Source organism: Anastrepha obliqua, chromosome 3 (assembly GCF_027943255.1).
Source record: "Anastrepha obliqua isolate idAnaObli1 chromosome 3, idAnaObli1_1.0, whole genome shotgun sequence".
In the NCBI taxonomy this organism is placed as follows: domain Eukaryota; kingdom Metazoa; phylum Arthropoda; class Insecta; order Diptera; family Tephritidae; genus Anastrepha; species Anastrepha obliqua.
Window position 1 is genome coordinate 69095692 of NC_072894.1, and position 27627 is coordinate 69123318.

Below are 27627 nucleotides of genomic sequence, written 5' to 3' on the forward strand. Positions count from 1 at the left end.
TTCATTTACGTAAAAAAAATGTTGTTTTTTTACGAATTGCCTAATTTCCGATCTATCACACAAATCTGCTTTTAATTTCTCAGTACATAATCTTGGAAACTTCCTTGAAAGAAATTTAAAGCACTCTCCACTTTTGTGAAGTAGCATCACAAACTGTTTCATTGTGCCGAGTTTAATATGAAGTTGTAGAAGTAAGCCGACTCTGAACGGCAGATATTTTTTATGAGGAGCTTTTTCATGTCAGAAATACACTCGGATGTTTGCCATTGCCTGCCGAATGGCGACCGCTATTAGAAAAAACGTTTTCTGCTTTTTGGTCTTTCACCGAGATTCGAGCCTACGTTCTCTTCGAACTCCGAATGGTAGTCGCGCACTAACTCATTCGGCTACGGCGGCCCTCAAACTTAAATACATACATCGGAATTGTTCGTTTTATGTTTGCATTGTAAAAAAATAATTGATTCCGAGTTGTGTAACTTCCAACAATGATGTATTATAAAAGACTAAAAAGTCTTACAGGTATAAATAAAATAGGAACTATGGGATCCAGTCTAACAAAAGACTCGTTTATAAAATTTTTTGCACCAACTTTCTGCTCCTCTCGCATTTGCCAAACTTTCTTTAACCAAAAGCTTTTCTTGTCTCGTTTGCCCCACAGACACATAAGGCAAGGGAATTGTGCATATCCACTTTGTTGTCCTACAAGAAAGTTAACCGTTTTCAAGTCAACACAAATCTGTAATAAGATCTTTAATTTAACAGGCCTCTATATTCCTAACAGCAACCTAACTGCGACGTTGATTTTAATAGCAACCACTTCAACCTAACCTAAATAAACATTGCAATTAAAGGACAATAATGGGCAAAAGGATTTTACACTTTTGGTTTCCCTCTGCTACTGCACTCGCTCCTGCAGACGTCTTCCCATTATGTTAAAGGTTAAGTGTGAAATTTCAAGATGCAAAAGGGGAGCTTGCATGGAGGTATGAGAAACACAACTACCTTTCCAATAGTATAATTTTTGTAATCATTTGTTGACATTCAGATAAATAGGGAGGATAGTAGGGGTTTTGTTTTGTATGCATTTGCATAAGAACGAGCCTTATCCCAAGGAGAAATATCTATTTCTATATAACTATCATGGCATCCATTCTAACACTTTTTCTCTTTCTTGCAACAGAAATAATGTACATTGCGAAAATGTAATTATTATCGACATAGTTTTTGCTGCCTCCATTGGTTAACCCTCCCTCCAATGTTTTTGCTTTTGCCATTGAGTTGCGAATCCTAACAAAGTTATGTTAGTCGAATTTCCCACAAACAAAATAACAACCAACCTGAATTATTTTCTTTAAGAATCGGATTTTATCGGATTTCCCAAACTTGAAAAGAACTAATAAAATAAAAGTTGATGACATAAATTTACACACACGATTTTCCGTTGATTCCAAGGCTGACTTTAATGTAAGTCAATTAATGATTATATAAATTTTATAACTTCGAAAATAAACAAAAAAAAGTACAAGCCATAAAAAATAAAACCACACTTAAGGGAATAAAATTAATTTCGCACTGCTCGGTTAGGTTATAATGGTTGCCCAGAGAGTAGGGCCCACTTGGACGAAATAGTTTGGTTCGTCCTTTGTGATACCATTTGAGGACAGAGAAGGGGGAGGAAGGGAAGGGATGGGGGGGGAGTGGTGAGTGATTGTGGACTACGAACGGTGACTAGTCCGCGGTTGTGTTAACCTCATTATGCTGCTGATGTAGTTTATCAGGTTTTTGTTGTTAACACCTGCTATATCAGCAGGCGCAGAAAAGAAATAAGAACCAAGATACTTGAATCTTAGTCCCGCAAAGGCAGGGCAGCTAAGGAGCATGTGCTCGGTAATCTCGGTATGATTTTTTCAAGCTTCGGCCTTTGTAATCGTGAATAAAAGGCGGATTCCGAAAATCCAAAAGCATGCTGATAAGGTAGGTTATAGGTTTATTCCAATTTTTTGTGCATCCAATCAGAATGGCCCAAAAAACAAATTAAATTTCCTTGATGCTGCCCGTGAATTTATTCTATGGCCCAAAAATTTAATTTCTTTTTTCGTATTATTATCCCTTATTTTTATTTGAAATTTTTATTTTATTATTATTTCTTAATGCCGCCAATGCTTTGAAAATTACCATTGAACTGCCATGGAAAAAATGCACTTTTCCGTAATTTTTTATAAAATCTATACAGATCGACATTGTTTAATCTACTCCTTTAATTTCCATTCCCAAATGTCCAAAAATGTCCTATGCTCTATCAAAAAAAAAAATAATAATAATAATAATAACAATATTTGAAACTATCTAATATAGGTATCAAGTCCTTTCTGCGAAGCTGCTTGGAATGGAATCGTCTCAGCTGTCCTATTCTCGTCGGATAAAGATTTAGACATCTCGGTTCTCTTCTTTTTTGCTACACCTGCCGAAATTGCAAGTTTAAATATTACGCACATCGTAAATTTCATCAGTAACTTGAATGCAAACGTAATTAGCCACTGTTTGTCGTCATCATCTCCTCCAAAGCCCCTTCTTCCTTTTTCCACCTGTTTGCTTCTTTTCCTTTTGTTTCCCCACCAAGTAGTCTAAGTAGGAGCCTAAGTAGGCCCCCTCGCGTTGCCAGTCATTCCTAGGTATCTTGAAATCCCCACCAAATTAAAAAAAAAACGAATTAAGTGTTTAAAAAATATTTATCTACATATTTTTTATTTTTGACTGCAAAGATTTTTATTAACAAAATAATGTATAATTACCATGTTTTTAAGTGGTTTTTAAATTGTTTAAACATGTTATAGTTGTTATTTAATAACTTTGTTATCTTGCCTAGAAAGTTGCCGTTTTCCAGGAGCCTTCAGAAAAGGCTTACTCACTCGCATACAAATGAGTATGTGTATACATACATACATTCAAACCTCCATTCATAAGTATCTACACATATATGTACATAAGTACCTCCAATGAAAACACAAACCCGCACTACTCATCTATCCATAATTTAGCGCAATTACTTCATTTTTGTCACTAACTCATGAACGCGGTGAATGAAAACTTAAATCAATTTGAGCATCGCCTTCCTTAAATGCTGCCGAAAGAATGTCTAAACAACCAATCAACCCTTCAGTGCGCCCAAACAAAAAAAATTAGGACTTGTCAAGAAGTGCCAACAATTAAGCTATCGCCGCAAGTAAGACGAGTTTGGGGAAGTTAAATCCACGCAAATATACGACAAAACGAAATGTCAAAAAAAGAGATTTCTTGAGTTGGAAATGCAACCAAAAATCCAACCACTCGTGCATGCGTCTCAATTGCCACTTCATGTGAGCCAAACAGAACACTCCGCGAATCGTCCAAACGATGAAATGTGAATGAACATAAGAGAAATGTGCGGTGACGTTGAAGTAAGCACATGTTTGCATCGGTATGTGTGTGTGCATTCGTTGTTTTATTTTTTTTATTTTTTGTTTTTCAGATTTTGAGTGTTTCTTGCGATTTGCAACCCCTTTTTCGTGCTAGTTTTAACCCTCTAATGCACCAACGAATTTGCACAACTCTAAGCGAAATTAGAAACGATGGTTTTTTCTTGTTTGCAAGTAACTCCTATTGATTTGCATCTCATCAAGGAGTGACCTTGTGAAGGAGTGAGAGCTTGGGAAGAGCTAGGCCCCTTGGATATGGATCCATAAAATAATACATATACAGTCAACAGACAGGAACACGGATTATATGCTAGACCAACTGTATTTCGATGAGAGCTTTCATGTAAGTTCCTCACTCAGAAGTCAATGAAATAGAGATTAAAAAAGCAATCTGATAAGTTAAGATAGATTACAATATATGGGTGGGTCTTCTTTTTAAAGAGCTTCGCGTAGCTCATCCACGGCTGAAAAAAAAACCTAGCAACCATATTCCAGGAGGCAATTCTAGAAGTACTTTGAAGACGATAATATAACTTTTGAGAAGTACATAAACTTGTATTTTGAATTTGTATTTTTTGTAATATATTCGGTGAAATTTTTAATCAAGGTGGTACACACACACAGGGTTTGATTGAAAAGTAATGAGCCTTATTTTTTTAAGCAGTTTTATTAAACCTTGTGGCTTAAACAACTAATAGTCTTCAAAATAGGACCGTTGAGCGTCAATACACCGCTGGTAGCGGTCCTTCCACTGCAGGAAACATTTTTTAAACTCATCCGCCGGAATCGCGTTCAATTCGGCTGTCACAGTTTTTTGGATCGTCTCAATGGAGTCGAAACGCCTCCCCTTCAGCTTTCTTTTCAGGCGCGGGAACAAGAAGAAGTTCGGAAGGGACAGGTCTCGGCTGTAGGGTGGGTGGGGAAGCATCGAAACCTCTATCTTGGCCAATGCAGAGGAAGGGTGCAATTGTTGACGAGGTCGGGCTGAAGCCGGGCTTGAACGACTTGTGCCACCGTTTTACCTGGGCACTGGACAGAGATTGGTCCCCGTAAGCCTCCTTGAGTAGCCCAATGGTTTCGGTACTCGTTTTGTTTAGTTTTACGCAAAATTTGATCGAGTAACGTTGCTCCAACGATCGCTGCATTTTCGCCACTGCAAAATCCTAACACACTTTTAAAACAGCTTTCACGCGCGGAGCGATGTTGACTGCACCGCTGTTGCCAGCGCACTGGGACAGGTTTCTAGTGGAAGACGAAGGTCCAACGATCATTTTCCCCCACCAACCCATTCGGTTGATCGCTTGGCAGACGCTCCGCGCGGGAAGGCTCATTACTTTTCAATCAAACCCTGTACACACGTCTACATGTATCTCGATTCCTTTCTCCTGTCACATACAACCGCTATGTGGACTAAATTATAATACCCTTATTTACAAGTGCGCTAGGGTATAGAACTACTGATGCAACATGCGCCACTAGAGGGTTAAGCAATTGGTTGCCTTATAAGGCTATCGGAGAGATGGTTTGACGCTTTGACGAGTAGGCAGTCAGTGCACTTCCTGTGTGCTGCTTCAGCAATGTTGCATTCACTTGCGCGTGTGTGTGTGTACTTCTGCAAAAATCGTGTGAGTGCTACTCGTGCATGTATGTATGTATGAGTTGGTGTTCGAGTGTGTTTGTAAATTTTATTTTATTGTTTATGTACTAAGCACTTAATTGGATTTTCGGCACACAAATTAATAGGAATTCCTCGAAATTCAGACATCCCAGTCCAATTCAACTTGAGCCGCAACTCAACAAACCAACCAGCTCAGAACGAACGAAAGTAGTATGGCAGGCAGCACGCAAGTGAATGAGCTTGCACCCCATAAAAATTTCTGCTTCTTTTGCAGAAGTTTTTATTTATTTTTCACTTCCTTTTTTTTCTGTTTTTTTTTTCGTTTTTGTAATATTTTGTTGCTGCAACAGCCAGCTACTTCATTGCTGAGTTTCTGCATCACGTTCATAGTTTACGCTTGCGAATTTATGTTGGCAGTTTTTTTGTGGGCAGCAAAAAAGCAAATATTTGCAGCGAGCTTTTTTCAATTTTTATTACGATTTTTTCGGTAACCCCTTCTTTTATTTAACATGTAGCGCAGTGGCGCAACACTCAGGCGTATACATATACATATGTATGTGTGTGTGCACAAAAATTTACGAGCGTGTATCTCAGCCTCCGTTTGTTAGTTTTTATAACGAATGTAGCATTTCGCGCCTTGTCATTTTTATAACTCTCCAATATTTATTGTCTTTGCCTTTTCGTTCGGTGGCATTGGTTTATGTGTTGTTGCAGCCGTTGTTGATTTATTTGCTACCGATTTTCGCTGACACTGCACTTCCCATTCCCAATCGCATAAAATCGAAGCCAAAAAAAGTCCTTCGTAAAATGGTCAGTGTGATAGCCAGTAGCCACTACAGCAGAACTCCCTCCTCCACTTTCGTGCATGTATATACATACATATGTGTATGTACAAGCACATATTCATATATATAGACTTCAGCACCTCCGCCTCTTTTATGCTGTTCACGCCTCTATTTACCTTCTTTATTGACTTTGCTACACTCACAAATCATCGCATGCACACAAGTAGCCCTATGAGTATGGGTTGTACATACATATGCACGTACATATATGTAAGTACCCCTTCACTGCTATGACAAAATGTATACGCAAGTTCAGGCTGGCCATAGGTGCCTGTGTTGCCAGTTTCAATGTCGAAAATTCATCAAAAATATAAAACTATGAAAAATGTAGGTGATACCCCTTTATGAAGTCATCTTTTATCGCTTACCTGTGAACTAAACGAAAATATTAATGCTGTGTTTTTTTATTTCAAAAGTCTTTCATTAAGAGCGCAAAGCAAAGAGCTTAAGTCATTTTGCCACATTAGTTTTTCGTTTTATTTTCATGTGCATTCCACGACATTATATACGAAATATAATTTCCCGAAATGGCTGCTGTGCGTGGAGCATCACAGTGCACCAGTTTTACATTTCATAAGGCGGATTATGTTCACCTTTAGGGCGGCAATGGTTGGTGGTTTGTCTGTATATACCAGAAACTTCAAGTAGCCTTACGGAAATAGTCGAGCAACATCAAATCATACGATCTCGGTGGCTACTGAATCTCGAAACCCTGGGAGAAAAAAGCCCTTGAACTTTCATCCAATAAACCGTTCGACAGGCTGTATGGCAAGTGGCATCATATTGTTGGAATCCATGCCATCTATCACTTTTTGTTTATCGGTAATTGACCCCCATTGACAGTGGCATAGCTGCTTACTTATTTTCGAGGAAATAAAAACCGGTGATATTGCCGAACCAAAATCCACGTTAAACAGTAACTCTTTCCGATCATAGAGGTACTTTCTAAATCTTCTGTGGAGTTTCGTTGTTCCAAATCCGGCATTTTACTTGTTTACCAAAGCGCATTTAACTGGAAATAAGCCTCATTCTTGAAGATGATAATCATTTGGTAAACAAAATAGTGGAACAGCGTTCCATAACTAAATGGCAAGACCAAATGAAACTTCCTGTTAGGTTTGATAGGTTTGAATTTAATTTTTGAAAAATCGTATAAATTACTACGTACAACCTACTAGAGGCAACTTTAACCCTTTTGCATCATTCGAAATAATCCGCGTACAAAACACCCCACTTATCAAGAACGTATTAATCCGCAATAATTTTTTTTTATTAAAGTTTTTGGAAAATAAATAATTTTGGTATTCCTGTAATATTCTTATGCCAGAAAACAAACAGTAAAAGTCTTGCCGGCGCAAGGTATTATGGACGCAAGGTATTTTAGTATATTACATTGCGCATTTGGAACGGTGATGGAAAAGGGTTAAAAACACCGTACCTATTAGATTAAAGGCTGTCGGTGAATTCACGAAATCGGCAAATCGGTTTGCTTTGCGAAAAATCATTCGCACATTTCCACTTCAATCGAGTAGAGCTTTAATCATTTACATTACATTTTAACCTGTAAATACGTCCAACAACTCGACGAGCCTATTCTCCAATACACCAGAGATAATACTAACGCTAATCACGATAATAATAATGTTGTAAGGTCTAAGGCAAGGAGGAAACTCTCTAGCCAACAAGTGGTACATTGGGCTAAGCAGGCAATTAAACAGTAAAAACTTCTCTCAACGAACAAAAGATACCCTTCACGAGCGCCTCGTTTAAAACGAGTCTTAAATATAATAAATTTATAATTTCAATGAAAAATCAACGCCATTTTTTGTTTGTGGGTATTTAGAGACTGCGCGAAGTGATGCCCATTAAATTCTAAAATTTATTAAGATTAATTTTGGGAGAAACCACTCGAAGTGTAACCAACTTCAGACCGGGCATTAGCTATCTGTTAGTTGGCTAAATGACAGTCCAGAGTATTGTTTACAATCGCGGAAGCAGCCGATAGTAAACGGGGAAAAAAATTAGTAATGGATTTCAAACGTAATAATGTGATTGCATTATATTTAGCTAGAAAATCATTGTTCGTGAGCTCGCGCACCTTAAAGTAAATAAAGTTTTTGTTTATCGCACCATTACTCGTCCCAATGATAATGGTAGCATCGTGTAACGTCCTAGAGGTGGTCATCAAAAGACTGCAACGTCACATGAAATGGTTCAAAAAGTGAAGAAGCGACTTGAGCGAAATCCCCGACAAAGTGCCAATCAAATGGCGAAAGAACTGAAAATATCTGACCGTAACATTCGCAGCACCCTGAAAAATTATCTCAAAGTCTAGTCCTACAAGAACCAAAAGGCGCATGATCTCACACTAAAGCAGCAACAAGTCAGACTTGAGAGAGCAAAGGAGTTGCTTCGCTTGGTCGAAAGCGATCAATTTCCAAACATTGTGTTTTCTGACGAGAAAATTTTTCAAATTGAGCAATTCGTAAACTCCCAATACAATTCGTGAACTCGACCGTTCATACGAGAATTTAAGTCATCGATTGGTTAACAGGAGGCACCACCCGCCACAGGTAATGGTTTGAGCCGCTGTAACCGCAGATGGACGCCCTCCAATCACTTTCATCACGTCGGGCGTTAAGATAAATGCGAAATATTATCGGAAAAGTGTTTCTGAGGTTGCTTTGAAGCCGTGGGTAGACAAACATGTCGGTGGCAGATCATGGCCGTTTCAACAGCACCGGCTTGGCACCGTCTCACAAAGCTCGAGTGAACCAAGAATGGCTAAAACCAACGTTCCGAACTTCATAACGTCCACACAATGCCTTTGAAATTCACCAGACGCGAATCCGATGGATTAATTTCTTTAAGCCATTTTGGAGTGCAAGGTCCGAACTAAAAGATTCACCAGTCCCGTTGTTCGCGAGTGGGCCAAAATACCTGCAAGTCATATTCGAGCAGCTTGCGATTCGTTTCTGGACCATCTCAAGGCCGTAGAGAAGGCAAAAGGTGGTCATATCGAGCAAAAGTAAATTTATTATTAGTTTCGTATTATTTTCACACAATTTTTACTTTGAATTGAATAAAAGAACTTTTCCAAACTAAATTGCTGGCCTTTTTAATGGGTTACACTTCGAGTGCCCGACCCTGTAAGTAAGAACCTCATAGCGCGCCAGATTGTAAGGAGAAATTAGTGGAAATTTCGTCTTTATTTCGACACAAGTTGAAAACTCTTAAACCGGTTTCCCCACATCTCGGTTTCATGGGAAATATTACGTTCTCCTAGCATCATCATCATCAGTTCCTCAATCTCCGTTGCCGGAGTCAAAGCAAAATTTGTCCACTCCATTCTGTTGTCTGCTTTTGCTTTTACTTACTGCCACGTCAGCTTTTTGTGCACAGCTTTCACTTTGTATGCAACGGCGCTATGAGCCCCTAGCTCTACCTTAGTTGCGCTGGTCCTGGGGATCTAATTCTTGCCTGCTGATCTCTGTGGCTGCCTTGCTCTCTGATTTCTTACTTGGGTGGGTTTTGTTTACATCATCGATGTAAGTCGGTATTCGATATCCAATTGTCTGGCCACTAAATACACGGGACGTACCTCAGACTGTGGTTACGGTATCTGCTGATAGACACAATATTTCACAAATATAGAGAAGGACAAACTTTGACATTTTCATTAAAAGTTCGAAGTTTGGTATGTACGCTGATTTGTTTAGATAGCAACACTGGTCGGAGAATAGCAAATGTATTTCTTGCTTTCTGCAGCCTTGTGAAAACATCACAGCATTGGTTTCCAATATATTTAACCACACGTTCCCTTGGTTACACTGCATGGGCGTTACAGTAAGACTTTGTCCTTTTTGCCTTTTGAGGATTTGTAGCATTTTTATCAATTAGGAGGTTGAACTAGTTTTAAAGGTGACACACAGATGGCGCTATTTATCACTTTATCGCGTTGGCAATACTGAATATATATTCATGACAAAGCCCCATCTCTAGGCTTTGTTTATCAGTATCTGTCATTTCGCTGAAGTATAAACAACGCAGTGTTTTCGTGCTCCGAGTATGTCAACTTTCGTGCCGTCAAAACGCAATTTGCGGGAAGCTTTGCTTTTCTGCTTCAATTTGAAAAAAAATGCAGCCCAAGCCCGTGAATTGCTGCAGGAGGCCTACCCAGACCATACTCCGTCGATTTCAACATGTGAGTACTGGTTTCGACGATTCAAAAGTGGTGATTTTCACACCGAAGACAAGGAGCGTCTTGGCCAGCCCAAAAAGTTCGAGGACGCGGAATTGGGGCATTGGGCGTTGATAAATCAACCGTTTGCAAGCGTCTAAAAGCGATGGGAATGATCCAAAAGCAAGGACATTGGGTCCCGTACGAGTTGAAGCTGCGCGACGTCGAACGGCGATTTTTTACGTGCGAATTGCTGATCGAGCGACAAAATCCGAAGGGTTTTTTGCATCGGGTGGTGACTGGCGACGAAAAATGGATCCACTACGATAACCCAAAACGCAAAAAATCATGGGGTTTGCCCGGCCACGCATCAACGTCGACGGCCAAGCAGAATATTCACGGCAAGAAAATCATGCTCTGCATTTGGTGGCATCAGGTCGGCGTCGTATATTTTGAGCTGCTCCAACCGGGCGAAACAATCACGGGGGATCATTACCGACTGCAATTGATGCGTTTAAGCCGGGCATTGAAAGAAAAACGGCCGGAAACGGTAAAAAGGCACGACAAGGTTATTTTGCAACATGACAACTCTCGGCCGCATGTTGCTCAACCTGTCAAAAAATACCTTGGAACGCTTGGCTGGGAAGTGTTACCCCACCCGCCGTATAGTCCAGACATAGCTCCTTCCGATTATCATTTGTTCCGGCATATGAGTCTCGATTTGGCGGACCAGCGGTTCTCCTCGTACGAGGCTACCAAAATATGGGTTGAGTCATGGATAGCCAAGCAGCGGCCAGAATTTTGGAGAAACGGCATCCGGAAATTGCCCGAAAGATGGGCGAAAGTTGTAGCTAGCGATGGCCAATACTTCGAATAAAATATTTTGTACCGTTTTTTCACAATAAAGCCCCAAATCTTCGAAAAAAACCTTTAAAACTAATTCAACCTCCAATAGAAGGTTTAATGCAACGGTATATATGGACTCTTATATAATATATTAAAACTCTTAATGTATAATAATTTTAATGAACATAAAATTAACAAAAATTTAAAGACTACTGCACCTGAATGTACATTCGATAAAGGCTTTTTAATCAATAATCTCAGGCGCAGGTGACCCTTTCTTCTCTTTAACTGGTCTCTACTTTGCGGGTTGAAAAACGGTAAATAATATTTAAGCAGATCAGACAGAGAATAACAGAAATAAATTAAACCCCATTCGTTTAAAAATGGTAGCGCTCAATTTTTTTATTTCTATACATGGCAATGGCTTCACTGCTGTTGGGTGGCAAATACCAAAAGGGGAAAAAACTCAAATATGAAGCAGCAATCGACAAGCGACAAAGGAAGCCAAGCAAACAGGCTTTCAGACAGACAGATGCACTTGTCATGTGCAAATACTTGCATACTTGCAGGCGCCCAGCAGCCAAAAGCGACAGATACAATAAAGTACACATACACTAACGCACTCATGTGCAAATGCATACATGCATGCATACATTTGTTTATTTTAAGCACACATGAAATCCGAAAGTGCATGCGTATGTGTATTTACATATATGTACACATACACACATATATATCATTAAACTTAAATGCACTTACGACTGCCTCCGTCTCAGCGGCTACAAAAAATACCTCGCATGTACGAAGAGGGACCGGAGTTGAGTAACGGAAGTTAACTGCTCTCGTTCAGTGAAGGAAAAGCTCGAGAATGTGTTGAATTTTATGCATGTCCTGAGTGGTTGACGGAAGCAATTCAATGATAGTGCCTCAACAGCAACGATGGACCATTTTAAAGTTGCTCCACTTTGGGGAAGGCACAAAGCTTGCAAGCTTTATCCAACAACTTCAACGTCTTCAATTATATTTATGTGCAGGCATTTGGGCTCTAGTGGCTTTCAAGCATATTGGCGATGAGAGTGTTAATACCATACTTGCGTTTAAAGTGCCGCTACGGCCGCCAATCAAGCGAAGATGGGCGACATTAACTTACGCACACATTAACTCGAAAATACTGTATATGCACTTTTTAATTGCCGAATAGTATTAAAGAAATTTTTATTAAGCGATCATTTGACGTTATTTAATCAGTTATTGTCTTAACGCCTTAACGCCTCAGAGGTCACAGTGGCTGCGTTCAGCAGAACATAAAACAAAATGAAAATAATTACCAAAACTCCAAACGGCTTAATTAAAAATACTTCACAAAATGCAAAAGCGTAAAGCAACTCACTCAACGTTAACTTGTACTGCAACGCCCTAAAGTAGGCTTAACCACTGAAATGAAATAACAAAAGCAAGTTGGCAAAAACCAAATGTGCAGCCAGCAGAAGCTCGGCTATGCAAAGTGCAGTGCAATGCACTTTCGATGATGTTCGACGTCAACACATTTGACTGCAAAAACGCAAACAAAACGCAAAAAACAAAAAAAGGTAAAAGCAAAGAAAAGAAAAAAAAAAACAAACAAAAAAATTAAAACAAAACAAATCATAACACAAAACGACCAGAAGTAGCAGCGACAGCAACGATAACAGAGCGTACAAAAGCTGTGCAAAAACTAAAAAAATAAAAAAAACAAATAAAAAAAGGATTAAGCGCTAATATGTAAAACAAGAAAAATAAAAAAACACAATTTTTGCAGGGCCATTAAAAGTGCAGCCATTTATGTATACCTACGAAAATTTGTAAATGCGAGCATATGTATGTACATCTAGACACGGCAAAGAATCCAAAGGTCTATGGAAACAAACAAAACTCATGCATTCACCCATATGAATTTATGTATGTATGTGCAACCAAGCTAAAACCCAGTGAATTCTAAGGCCAGAACTCTGAGAAGTGCATTTCAGCCCGCTTAGGTCAGTATTTAGATTTTAGTCAGTCATCACAAGTTAGGCCCAACCACAACTAGCAAATACATACAAACGACAGCTCGCGATATGCGATACCATCTCAGTATTTTAAATAGTGTTTACTATTTTCGTGTTTTTTTTTCCTTTTTGCTTTTGAGTGTTGAGCATTTCTTTATAAAATCATAACTCATTGCGTAGCAGCAAACATATAAATCCATGTCTGAAAATTTATAAAAAAATTATAAAAATTGATTAAATTTGGTTTATTTAGCGTCTATTAATTTTTTATAAAAATTTGACTTAAAACAAAAATCAAAATCAAAAATTATATGAATTCTGCAAATTTTTTACCAAAATTTCAAACTTTTTTTCGAAATTTCCAGAAAAAATTTTAGTATTTAATTTTATAGCCTATGAAATTCTAATATAAAAAGTGCAATTTTAAGGTCACTAACATTTTTTTTTGTGCATATTTTGTTTTATGTGGAGCATATGCGCAACACCGCCTGTTAATAATAATTATAAAAAAATGGTGGTATTTTCTAGCAACTTCAAACATTTTTCTAGAAATTCCATTTAAAGCTTAGCAACATTCCTACTGTGAAGGTGTAAATTTAAAACATTTAAACGCGTTACCGATATCTCAAAGGAGAATTTGGGCTTACAGATATTTTCTTGCGACATTGCAGAGTGCGAAATCAACTTCCCAGGCGTGAGACATAGCTGCCCGTCACAGAGGCTCAGTGCATTTACTCTACGAATGCGATGTCATCTCGATAAGAAGGGGAGAATGTCTTGGCTTAAGTTGCCATTAGTGGTGCCGCGGCCATAGCCATAACCATAACCATAGCCATATTTCAGCATATGCCGTACCTTAAGCCGTAACCTCATGCCGTGACCATCAACAGCTGCTATTGAAGTATAATTAACGACAACATTTGCATTTCGTTACAAACACATGAATAATTTTCCACAAAGTCAATTAATTTTTTGTCGTGCATTTCGAATATTCAAATTTTTATTCCAAATATCAGAACAAATGTCAAATATTTCACAGCTGCTGACGGTTACGGGGAAAAATCAAAATTCAAAAGATGCATACAGCTACGGTTATGTTTAAGACGCTTTGGTGCGGCACCTACAATCGTTTTCAGTGATGCCCATATGTTTGATCAGAACGGCTAATTGCTTTGGTTACGGTGTTTTAAGATATGTTACCACTAATTGCAGCTTTAGTTCGTTAGACGTCATTCGCGTTTAGAGAAAGTGTTGGAGGAAAAAGAAGAACACAAACGGAAAACAGTACCTGTCTATAAATAAAGTTTTATTTCGATAGTTATACCTTCTAACTGAAAAGTAATGCTTAATACAATTTTAAAATATTTACCAAATAAATATATTTAGCGTCTATTTGCATAAATTTTGAGAATTTATATTAAGATTTGAATCCGCTCTATCCTTCAGTATGGATTAATTTTCTTATCATTCTGTAATCAAGAAATGTATATTACTAAAATCTCTAATCAAGAAACTACTTATATATGTAATATTGTCTATATAAGAACATATCGCTCATTTGCTGCAACGTCGTCATAACTCAAAAATTGTGATTTTACAGGAGACCCATTTTTCAGTTTTTAAATTGTTTAATATATATTAAAATTGTATATGAAAAGAAAATTATGGTTAAATTTGCTGAAATAGCATCTTGTTAAGACGTATATGTAAATTAAAGGTTGAAATGTATAATGGACTTTTTTCTGTAGCTTCAAAAGTACTCCGAGTTTTTCTTATGACGTTGTTGCTGCAAAAATAGGTTTTATGGTCTGACATAATTAAAATTGTGACGTTACTGCAAATAACAAAAAGTTTTATAGCTGAAAATCTATTGCAAATTCTGACTTGTTACTGTATTATATTTGTACCTTACTAAACATTACAAGAGACAAAAATATGGATATTAAATAAAATTTATTGCATTCATTGCATATTTTATTGTAACATAAAAATTAACATATTACTTCAGGTACAAAAATAAAGAAACATAAATTCACGTAAAAAATATTACAATATTCATTTTAAATAAAAAAATGAATTGAATAAGGATTACAATTGCTCGTAAAAAGGTCTATAATACTTAGGAATGTGATTTTTCTGTATCAATTCTAGCAGATCTTTTTTTGCGGTCCGCTATCTGAGGTTTTGTATAAAATGCTCTTGTCATTGTAATATCCTTCATGTTTTTCTTTTTAATGATATTATTTGCAACCTTAAATTCGTTTTCGTGGACTAGTTAAAATCATCGGAGTTTCGACACCGGTTGTGTTAGCCTCAGAACTGTCTGATGTTGAATTTGGTTCGCAGTGACTGTTACTCTTACTGACAATATCGGGTGGAATGTATGTGGTATCACGTACGGAATCGTCATCATCCACAGAAAATGAGCTCGAGCTTAATGAGTCTGATTTCATTTCAACAAAATTCACTGTTCATGTACTTTTTATCTGGCATTCTTTACCCTTTCCATCTTGTTTTTTAAAGCCATTCCCACCATTTTGGCGGATGGAGAATTAGTTTCCATTATTTTTTGTCTGAAAATGACAACAATACTGACATAAATGGAAATGATTCATAGCAAATAATTTATACTTAAAAAATATTTAGTGCAAGAATGTCATAACAGTGAATAGTTCTTTATTACACTATTGCTTCACTAATACATCTTATTTGTAATAGTGTTTCAAGACAAAATAGTACTGAAATAAAAATTATTATTTTCTGCAAAAACGTCATAACACTCAAAAACACTACAGGAATTCACTCAAATTTTTACATGCACAACGTCATATCTTAAAATAATGCAATATACACGATAGAGAAAGAGATATAAAAGTGAACTTACCTTTTATTAATATTGTCACAAAACGAAATATGACACTTTTCTAGAGAACTTCACGATGTTAACCACACAAAAGCCGACGCACAACTGAGATAATACGTTGTTGCAAATACGACGCAATAGGATATGTAATTAGAGCAAAAGGCATCTATCGCGATGCTGCGTGAAATGTTAAAACTTCGGATATAACACTTTGTCAGTTGATCAAACATATTATTTCCGATATATTAGTGATGTTAACTAAAATTTTACGATTTTTGAGTTATGACGACGTTGCAGCAAATGAGCGATATGTATATTAAATGAAATGTTAAAGTGAGAAAAAGTAAGCGATTTAATGCTTTAAAACCCCCTACGGGCAGCACCGAAGCACTGCATCAAGATTGTACCTCTTAACCCACCGTTGGACACCTTTTTTAAAACCCTCGATTGGGCGCCCGTGTCTGGCAAGACCCATACGCATTAACAGGCATTTGTATGTCAATATGTGGAAAATGCGCCACATTTAAATTCCGCATCAATTTAAAAGTATCGCAGGTAGGTTTTTAACTTCATTCTTTTCCAGTGGTTTTGGCATGCATTGAGTTACGTATAGAATCCAAGCAATCTCTGAAAATATTTGGTTTGAGAAAAAAAAGATTGTTTTGTTTTGTTCTTTATTTTGACTCATTTCGAATGAAGTTGATTGCAGTGAAATTTATGGTAAAATATGGAATGATATTTATTTAAGGATTCGGTGGAAGCAAGCAAAACACATACGAGTATAAGAGATTTTTAGTGCTAAAACGAAGCTTTTCGCCTCCTTGTAGACAAAGAGTGCAATCTCTCCCCGCAGAGCCAAACGAGTAGTAGATTGAGAAATAATGGCTAGATTATTCATACGATTTTCGATGTTTGCAATGACCAATGTGTTCGATAGTGTTGCAAATACAAAAAGTTGCCAATGCCATGACATCCAACCTGTAGCAAAGGAAACCAAATGTCCATCAGTTTGTTAGCCGTTTTGTAATGAAATGTGTGACCATTTGATTCATACAATCGACACCAGCTTTGTGTGCATTATAATATATAATGGCGGATACTTCGCCTTCAGAGTCTTTGGAATAATGAACGGTGGAAAGTAAATAAACCACTCTACTTTTTTGGTACATAGCTGCGGATTGTAACAAGGTTTTCGCGAAAACCAAACAATAACGGAAGCACTCGGTGAGAATTTTTCTTTTTCCTTTCAAACTAATGCAACATTTTGTATTTGCATGGAATGGCTTGAAATTGAAATTAGGAAAAGGGGACCCAAGAAGCACCAGGAGATTGGTAACTCCTAAAACACACAGGCTAAATAGCCTATTGTATTCAAAGCTCTGGAAAGTAAAAGGGTAGATAGTCACGGAGGACAGGAGAGAAGTCACAGAAAGAAGGAGATAGAATAGAATAGAGTAAGAGACAGAGATAGAGAATTTTCCAAAATCTTTAGCAAATCTGAAAATATCCTCAAGTTTGAAAAAATGAATATTACTCAGTCTCATGGCATCGGAACCCAAAATGTTTAGCCAGTGCTATCCGCCTCCTCCAAGCAAGACAGGCAAATCGAGTCCCCAATGATTCCAATAGTGGTCAAATGCCGACTCCATGAGCTGTTTCCTGTAATAATTCCGACCATGAACCGAACGTCTTTCCTTCCAAGTTTTAAAAAAGTTGAAGTTAGACAAGAAAGCTCGACAGTTTTCTGTTCGGACTTGTCACAAAACTCTTTGCAGTTCTGTAGCGCACTAAACTAGACCATTGCTCCTTACGTAAATTGCCTGCATAATCGCTCATCCAATTCAAGATTCCTGCAGCACTGATTCCGATTATTGGCCCTGTGGGTTAAACACGGATCTGTTGGCCAATTCATCGGCAATTTCATTTCCTTCTCAACATCCGTACTATAAAAGCAAATCATTACAGATCATCATTCACACGAGTAGCGAAGGTAGTGAGGAGTATTTTTGGCAAGAAGGCTTTTCGGGTCGAGCTTTACTCAAATTCGATGAGCTTTCTATAACGTTATACCAAAAACACTCATTAAATTTTTGGATATCTGAGAATCGAAAACCGATCGTCACCATTGCTTTAATTTTGTTCAAGACCTTTCGTTGCTTATAGTTCTTAATCTTCTTAAGAAATATCAATTTTTATTATTAAATATCAATCCTGATTTTGATGAAAATATAATTCATACCCTGCCATTGTAGATGTCTGAAAATTAGCGGTGCGTCACTCTGCAGTTGGTTTCTCTTAGTTTTTCTGCTACGCCTCCTCAACTACTTTTGACAAAGTAACAGGACCCCAATATATTTCCGCTGCAAAAGAAAAGCTACTATGTTTGTTATAGTACTTTGGCCACGTTTAGTGGCCGTTGTAGTGGTTTCAATACTATTAGAAATTGTCTTAGAGGTTTTCCTCATGCCTCTACACTAAAAACTGGATATAATTTTGTAATCATATTTGAGCTGTATTATTAGTTTAAAATCGCTTTCCTGGATCATTAATGCCTGCTGGGTAACAACCATATTATTAACGCTTGTTGGTTATGCAACAGAAGTTTTTTGCCTTGTTGACAAGCAGAGCGAATTTTTTTTTTCAAGTTTAAATACATTTGTGTGCTTACACTTTTATTGTTGTTGTCACAAAAATACTTCACATGCATTTCAGTCTTACAGCAGCCAACAAGCAAGTGCAATATTCAGCACCAAATGCAATATGCATTATTTCGTAGTTGCTACTGCCAGCAAGCACATTCCTGCCACTTCGTTTTTCTTTTTTGGATTTTGAAGTCATCACACGTTTCACCGCACATGTTAATAATCCGGCACTTGTCAAAACTGCCTCTGAAGCAAACAACCAAGCAAATAACCAGCCGACCAACGAACTTGCCACAAAGCTTATAAAGCAGCATAACAGCCAACAAGCAAGCATCAGCCGACCAAAGGAGCGAGCAAAAAGTCCAACCGAAAGCCTACAAACGGAGCCTGTTCTTCACAGCCTGCTCTTCTTTGCGTGAGCGCCAAACTCCAGGCAACCTAACAATTGCGCGACTGCTACTCTTTGCTGTCTCGTTGACTTTACTCGTTCCTTAATATTACGTATGATATGTTGTGGGTTTTTGGTTGCGTTTTGTTGGCTTTTATTTTTCGTACTTTTTCTGCTTTTGTTTATTTTGTTTTACTTTTTTTATGGCTGCTTGCATCCGAGACCTATGTAAATAAATGTTGCAATGTAAGTTGAGCCAAGCGAATTATGCACTCAGTTGCAAAATGTCTGACTACAAGCGCAATTGTAGCACACACACTCACATTTTAGCACGCATGCAATGGTACACGAGTATGCAACACGAGATTCAATGTGGTTTCGCATGAATGTGTATGTGTAGGCACACTTACACTCTCGTTTCGTCGAGCAGAAAGATATGCAACAACAATTAAAATTGAATGCAAAGCAGTGTAATGACTTTTATGCTCTAAACCGCCTTGAGGTAGGCAACAATTTTATACATTTTTGCAGTTTAAGCGTAGAATCTTTTTTCGGCCGTTTGTGGATGTACGAGGTTCTTAGTTCAGAAAGATTTTATTTAGTTATTGTAAGTTGATGCCAGCTAGTTGCATAGGTGCTTTAATATCAAGTAATGTTCGACAGCTCTTGAGTTGAAATTTTTTGTGTCTAGAGGATTTTTACTACGCAATACATGTAACATAATTTTAAAAAGCTCTCTTTATTATTAACTTGTAATCCCAAAAAAATGTAATTTATCTTCCACCTTGTTTTTGAATATTTATAGTAAATTAGGGCTATTTTTGGCGTATTATAATCAGAGAGCATCATTCTTCCTCATCGGTTTGTCTAAATTTTCGTGCAATTTTAGTGAAACACTTACATATGTTCACACACAACATGCAAACGGTGCATGCTCACCGTGAGTCACGTGTGAATTACTATCAAGCTATCCTCTTTCTTGACAACGAAGAGGACGATTTTATGTCTAAACTATCAAGCGCGACGAGGCGCTTTACCACTTATGCGGTTTCGCCTATAAGCAAAATCTTCGTTTTTGGGCAGTAAAACGCCGTGTGTCATGCACGAAGAACCTTTAGATCTTCTCAACGCCACTGTGTGGGGCGGCTTTCATTCGGGAGGAATGATTGGGCGATCCCTGCTTTTGGCAAGCGCTGCATGACCATGATACACGAGTTTTTACTGCCAGCATTGGATGAGCGGAGCTTGATTAGCATGTAGTTTTAACAAGACGATGCAACTACGCACACAGCACGAGCCACAACGGATATTATGAAGAAAGCGTTTTCTGGTCATGTAATATCACCCGATCCGATCATACACGGCTTCTTTTTTTTTTGAGCTACTAAGTCGTGGAATAATGCCAATTAGCCTCAGAAAATCTCAGCCCTTAAGAAAATATCCGATAGGAATGCGAACAGTTATCACCGGAACTCTTGCAGAAACTCAAAGAAAATGCGATAAAATGGGCACAACTGTGTACCAATACTGGCGGCAGCCACCTGACGGATATCATCTTTCGCGCTTAACAGATATAATTGCAAAGGTCCAAATAAAGATTTCCATCACACAAAATCCTTTTCTATTTTTTTATTTAGTAAAAAAGTTATTCAAAAACCAAATTCGATGATTAATTTTGCGGCAGCCTGGATGAAATTGGCATTATGGAAATATATGGAAATTAGTCAAGAATACTATTGATTAAAAATAATAATAGATTGTTGTATTAAACAGAGAGAAAAAAATGTAGCTATTTTCGTAATAAAAAGAATTCACAAATGAAATTTAAATATATAGGGTTTTTTAGACTGAAACAAATATTCCAAATACTATGCGAATTTTTTCTGCCTGAACGCCTAGACCTTGAAAGACTGCTAAGCGTAACGAATTGCCAACTTTTTATCCAGTTCCATTACTATATTACGTAGATTTTACGTGAAACGCAAAATGTGAAATGTTTTGCACCTTTACTTATACCAAAAGTAGTAGAACTTCGGAACATATCGTATAGAAAAATGTCTGACACATCATAAAAATGAGTTGCTTTTAAAGAAAATGAATCAATCGCTATAGAAGCACAAGAAAGTGTGGCATTCGTGCTCAGCAGAGCTAGATTAACTTTCTGATACTTAGTCCTTTGAATTTAATTAAAATTGCAGACTGCAGAGAAATTTTTATAAACCGGAGAGATTAGCGCAATTTAAAATCCTCTTCAGTTGACAAGAAACTGATAAACTGACAACTTCGAGGAGGAAAAACAAATTATACTTCATGTAGTGGAACATAACCGAAACATACCAGTTATAGGTTGAGAAGAAACATAAATATACTTGTTTCGTTTTGAGCCCGATTTGGATTTTATAACTTGTTAGGTATTTAAATACCATTTTTGAGTAAATATATGTATTTTAGTTTTCATAATATTTTAATATTGTTAACTTAATCACCCGAGTTCGCATTGTTTAGAGGCTATGAGAGATTCCCTGTCGAACGCAAGATTTGCATAAACTTGCAAGTCTCAGTGGCAGCTGGTTGCTAGTGTTGCATGTAAAATATCTTGCGCAATTCTATCGCAGCTAAATTATCGACTTCATGTTTCTCCGACCATGAATGCGCATTTTTTTGGTGGGCGCCTCATTTAAATTAATGCAATTAATTGAATTATATAGTATGATAATAACTATCATTAGATACACCGATGATACCACAGCCTCTTCCTTCGTAGAAAAACTATTGACTCCAATTGGAATTCCCGAAGTCTCATATGTTAGATTTGAGTAGCAATATGTGAATTTGCAAACCATTAAAGTTATTGTTTCATTAAGTTTTTTTTTTCTTTTGGTAGCACGTTTCATTAACCCACTTGTTATCCATGGGGATTAAAATAAATTATCTTATAAGGGTTTTCCAATAAGAGGTGTTATTTTGATATTCAAAGAAAAATGCTATTTTTTGATATAAGTGGTCGGATGTTTATTTCATTATAAAGAGGAAGGTATGCCGTTAATAGTGGAAAATAAGATCAGGCAAATGTCCACCATGACCACGCTTACAGGACAATATCCTTTTCATGAAATTTTCCATAACCGATTTGCAAAGTGGTTGCCCTATGTCCTCGATAGCGAATTCCATATTTGAGGTTTTGAATCGACTCTGGGCTGTTGGCGTTGAACTTCTCTTTCACGTAGCCCCAAAGAAAAAAGTCACAAGGTGTTAAATCACTAGATCTCGGTGGCCAAATGTGATCACCTATTCGAGAGATAGCCAGTCTGAAAATTTTTCCCGTAAAAGATCAATGGTTTCGCTGCTTGTGTGGCACGTAGCACCGTCTTGTTGAAAATAAACGTTGTCCAGATTAATACCATCCAATTCCGGCCATAAAAAATCATTAATCATCTCTCGATAGCCTTTTATATATTTAAATAACACTTGTTGTTGGAAAATCCTTTATACACATTTAAAAATGGATTATTAAAGTGAAAAACAAACCGATTCATTAATTTTATGCGATATTGTCTTCTTAATATAAATGAAAACTAGATTATACGTTCTTGTTTATTTTCCGCTACCGCTTCAAAGCCAAAAATACAAATGCCCTGATATTCTAAAATAAAAAAGCTCCAGGTGTGTGCACATATATGTATAAATGTGTAGCCATGAACCTGCCGCATATTTGTATGTTTTCTTCCGTTGGCACCTTAATTTCATTATACCTCATACAACCCCAAAGGAAGTGGCGTGGAAAATAAGGTGACGAGCTGGAAGAATAAACATCTAAATGAAAAATGAATAAGCATTTAGCGCAACGCAATTAAAAATATAAAATTTGCTTTCCTGCCAGCACAATACTGATACTGAACTGGAAATCTAAGTTCAACACCGGAAAATGTAAATACGAAGTAAAACGAACTCAAGGCATTTCCAAACCAAAAGCAAGGTGGTGGTGGCATTTTTAATTAAACAGCGGGAATAGGCAAATATGTACGTGGAAACGCCATATTTGAAGGCAACCCAAAAGAAAGATTTATGAGCCCAAACATGCACAATCTCTACTTCTATAATTATTTACATAATATGTACGTGAGCGTACGAACTGCACTACAAAACCACAAAGCCTTTAATTAAGTAGGAGAAGGAGGTTACGAGCTTAAGTGTGCGTAAACATGCTTGGCTTTGGGATCATGTGGGTCTCGTGAGAAAAAAAAGCATACGTAGTGCTTATGAATAAACATGGACACAACCATATAGATATTACTAACTATCCATATATACATATGCACTTCCTGCCGTTTTAATTAGTTTCTAAAGCTAATCAAATATTTTACTTGAGGTCGCTTCGCAACCCACAACTTTTTGACTAAGATCCTTTATGAATTTGATTGCATACGAATATTTCATAGCTAAACACATCTGAAGGTGTGCACGTGTGTATGTTGAGTTAATTTCCTTAGGCTCGACAGCCTTTCGAGCCAAAACCACAGCCAGATTCACTACTGTCGAATTTCCATATGCCAACATATGTGTGCTTATATATATAAGTATGTAGGTAAATATGTATGAGTATATGTGCGGTTTCTTCAGTAAAACCAAGTCTGATCTTTTTGCGGTCTTTTTGCTGCTTAATTCTTCGTACGCCACAGCATTGGGGCGCTGATTTTCTACTTCGCTACACGCACACAGCAGCGCCGACTTCTAAAGTTTTCTACTTATGATATCGCGCTTATATCCTTAATGAAATCCTTCTTTACGTGTATGGAGTATGGTAAATTTAGCAACGAATTAATAGTTTTCACTTATGCAGTGGCATGTCCTCTTGTATTGGAGTTTTAGCCTCCCATTTCCATAGATACGGATGTATGTATAGGCGACAGTCGTGCTTATGCAAACAACTAACACATTATTGAACAAAAACAAAACATTTGTATTTGAAATTCAAATTTAATCAATTATATAATTATTAAATATTAATAAGCAAGCAAGAGAATAGCTTCGATAACAAAGCTCAGATTATCAGGTTTGTTAGGTTAGGTTAGGTTGAAGCGGCTGTCCCACTCAGGCTCATAGTCCATTGTAGTACCGCGTGGGGAGCTTGTCCCTATCTCTTGCTTTTCAAAAATTTTAGAATATCTTTAATTTTTGTAGAACTGAGATCTTCCAACTCATTAAAAAATTGTTTACCTAGAATAGTAAACCTGCGTCTGGATAGAGCAGGAGAGTTGCGCAGTAGGTGCGAGACTGTCTCTTCCTTGTAGACAACTTCTACGCCCATGCTTTGGGCGTGCCTACCTATTAGGCAGTGCCCCGTAATAACTGACATCAGTGGGCTAAGGCTGCGCTTATTTTGGCTTAGCAGAGATTCTGTGCGTTTAGCATTTAGAGTCGGCCACAGTTGATGGGCGATTTTACAGGTGGCTTCATTACGCCATCTTTCGTTTGCTTTCCTTACAAATTCTTCAAGGATGAGTAGCTTATATGTTTGTAAGGGTATCCCTATATCATTGTCTCTGTACTCTTCGGTCAATTTGGTGCCGAGTCTCGCTAGTTCATCGGCTCTACAGTTACCCTCAATATCGCGTTGACCAGGAACCCATGTTACCTTTAGGTGAAATGACCATCTCGTTAAAAGATGTGCAGCATTTCATGGCTACCTTGGAGGTTGTCGACTGTTTTGTGAGGGATTTTATCGCCGCTTGGCTATCAGTGAAAATATCGATGGCTTTCATTATTGTCGTGGCTTTCATTATTGCCATCAGTTCAGCCTGAAAGACACGGGAGCCGATGTTAGATAATTATAAGAAAATATCACTTTTCTGCTCTCTTCAAAATTCGAAAGTAGTCTCAATGGAAACCAATTGGCGTATTTAAAAACTTCTTCTTGTTTTCAAATTTTTTTTCATAGACAAATAAGACGAGGAGCTCGGCCGAACATCCAGAAAGGGTGTACGCGTGTATAATTACATATATGAAGCCAAATAATCATTGACGGTGGCGTTGCAGCTGTCATTGAATGCAAAATAATTTAAGCCAGATTCCCCTGTGCCTTACTCAAAACTATGTGGCACTCCAAACAGCTAACCACGAAATAAAGCTAAGGATTTTTAACTCCGACGTAATAATATAATGGCTGTGAAACATAGTTTGTGGCCGTTGCAATAACAAAAAAGCTTCATACCTTGAAATTGAGATTTGCCGGTATCATGCTTTGCAAAAATATGCGACTGACATGAACAGAATATGCTTAAACTGGAATCCACGAGGCTCATGCCGTAGAGGTTGACCCAGATGATCTTGGAGACGACGGCTGTACGTCGAATTCACGACGGCTTGGAACTCGACTTGGTCCCAAATAAAGCTTAAAGCCAGAAATCGATCCCAATAGAATTTATTTTTACTATATAAATAATTTATTATATAAATTCAAATTTGAAACTTTATAAAAAATTATAGAAATGGGGCCAATTTCCATGAACATTTTAAAAGTTTGGATACGCAGTTTTATAGAACATTTAGTATAATCAATGTAAGCTCGAAATTACTTAAAGCTCCCACTCATTTTTGATATATATTTTTTTATGTTGTGGTCGCATCTGCACCTAGAGTAAGCCACGCTCTGATGGTCCCCTACAGGATCCCACTGATAAGACCATTAAATATTTTTATATTCCTCCTCCACCTCTGGATAGAAATTTCAAGATATATTTTGGAACACGCATGACTTTAAAAACTATGCGCCCTCCGCGGCTATCATCTATTTTCAAACAATAAAGAACTAGCTTGATGGTAAGAAATGTTCGTGAAATGAGATGTTAAATAGAAAACTAAAACTTGTTTTGTCGAGTTCACCAAATAATAATTTTTGCAAGGCCTATGACACCATCGCGCTGAAAGAAACTTCTTTTAAGAAGTATAGTAAAATTTTCTCCAAAAATTATTTATTAATTAAGTCACTTATCAACCTGCCCTCGTAGTAGCAAGTTACGATGGCATCGTTATTCACACCATAGGCGGCCACAAATTTCAATTGAGGTCAAATAACAGACTTTTTTCATACCCGTTGCTTTTATATGCGAGTTGATTAATTGTAACAGCAGATCACTTTTAAAGTGAACACCAAAATAGTAAAATTTTATGGAAAAATGCAATAATAGAAATGGAAAATAAGGGTAAAACAATTAAAACCACTTCTGAAATAATTAACGATCAATCTTTCACGGCAATTTCAAGTAAATATGCAAAAGTAAAGCAGCTTCCAATGCAAAAAGTTTAGAAAAATAAAAACAAAGCAAACAGGCATAACAAAAAACATTTCTTCACAGCAAACAGTGGCTCAATGGCTGTTTGAAATAATTGAAAAAGAAAATATTTTTAAATAAGTAAATTCAAAACAACAAACACCTAAATCAGTTTCAATCAATTACTGCCGTCACACGAATGACGAAAATCACATTATAAAATAATAATGAAAATTTCATGCTTTGAAATGCGACTCATAAATGTCAACCGGTGGTAGTAGTGGCCAGTAATCCAGAAATCAAATATCCATACAGTGGCTCAGATTGTCACATGAAATTGGATTTCTGTTTTGTTTATTTATTTAATTTTTTATTGCTGACGAGTATTTTAAAACGTTTTTTTATATTGTTTTACCATTTGCGCGTTATTTTCATTTACCACACCACGAGTAAACCTTCTCCGGTGTATGTATTTTGATCAACTGTCAATTTACCAGTGGCCTTATACGGCCACTCACCTCCGCCTTAGATCAGTAAATCTCATTCGAAAACAATCAATTTTTATTTGATTACTTTCATCCGTATATTTATTTGCTTTTTTTTACTACTTTATTCTTTCTTCTCTGACAATATTTTGTAGCCGCAAGCCGCAAATAAATCCGTTACACCGAAGTGCTTTCAAAGCAAACATCATTGTCATTGTTGAAATCGTGTCGAGTGTCATTTAATACAGTTTTCATACTTATTTATTTCTTACATTTCACTTGCTGCATGCGAATCGCCTTTGAGGCATATTCACACGCACACATGCATATGGTATGCTTCTTATCTACTGACTGGTAGCCATGACTGTGTGATTTGGATATTTAGTTTATGCGTGTGCGTGAGAATGCTATTTTGAGCTGGACTGTTGCCACTCACATTTCACATTTTAGCAAAAATCAATACCTCATCTTGGTTTACTTCTGTAGTTTCTTGCAAATTTTATTTACTACTGTATTAAATTTTGCAGTGTCAGGTAGTGCCTATAAGTTATCAATGAGGTGAATAGTCATGCTGCACAGTGGGCAGCTCACAAATTACAAGGCAAAGTAAGCAACAAGGCTTCCCTTTTGTAATTCGTATTTCCAATAAGACTGTGTCTTAGCCTATTTTTGAACTTTTGTTCAGCTTTTTGAAACAAAAAGCTAACTGCTATCAAAATTTGCTATAGCAATTTTGGTAAAACCTATTGATTTCATTGAAAATTGGTTACGCAGCTAATCAAGTATCTAAAGGCCATCTCTTGCTTTATGAGCACACCCCTTGACGTCGTTTCTATACAAAATCCCTTGTACAAGTAGCATTGAGAAATAATGATACTTGTAATGATTCGTATACCAATGAGTTTAAGCTGAATGAGGGTTACACGATTTCACTTGGACCAACGATATACTCGTAGATAGCTATGATAATAGAGATATGGGCTTCTCCCTTGTTCTCTCTACGCTTC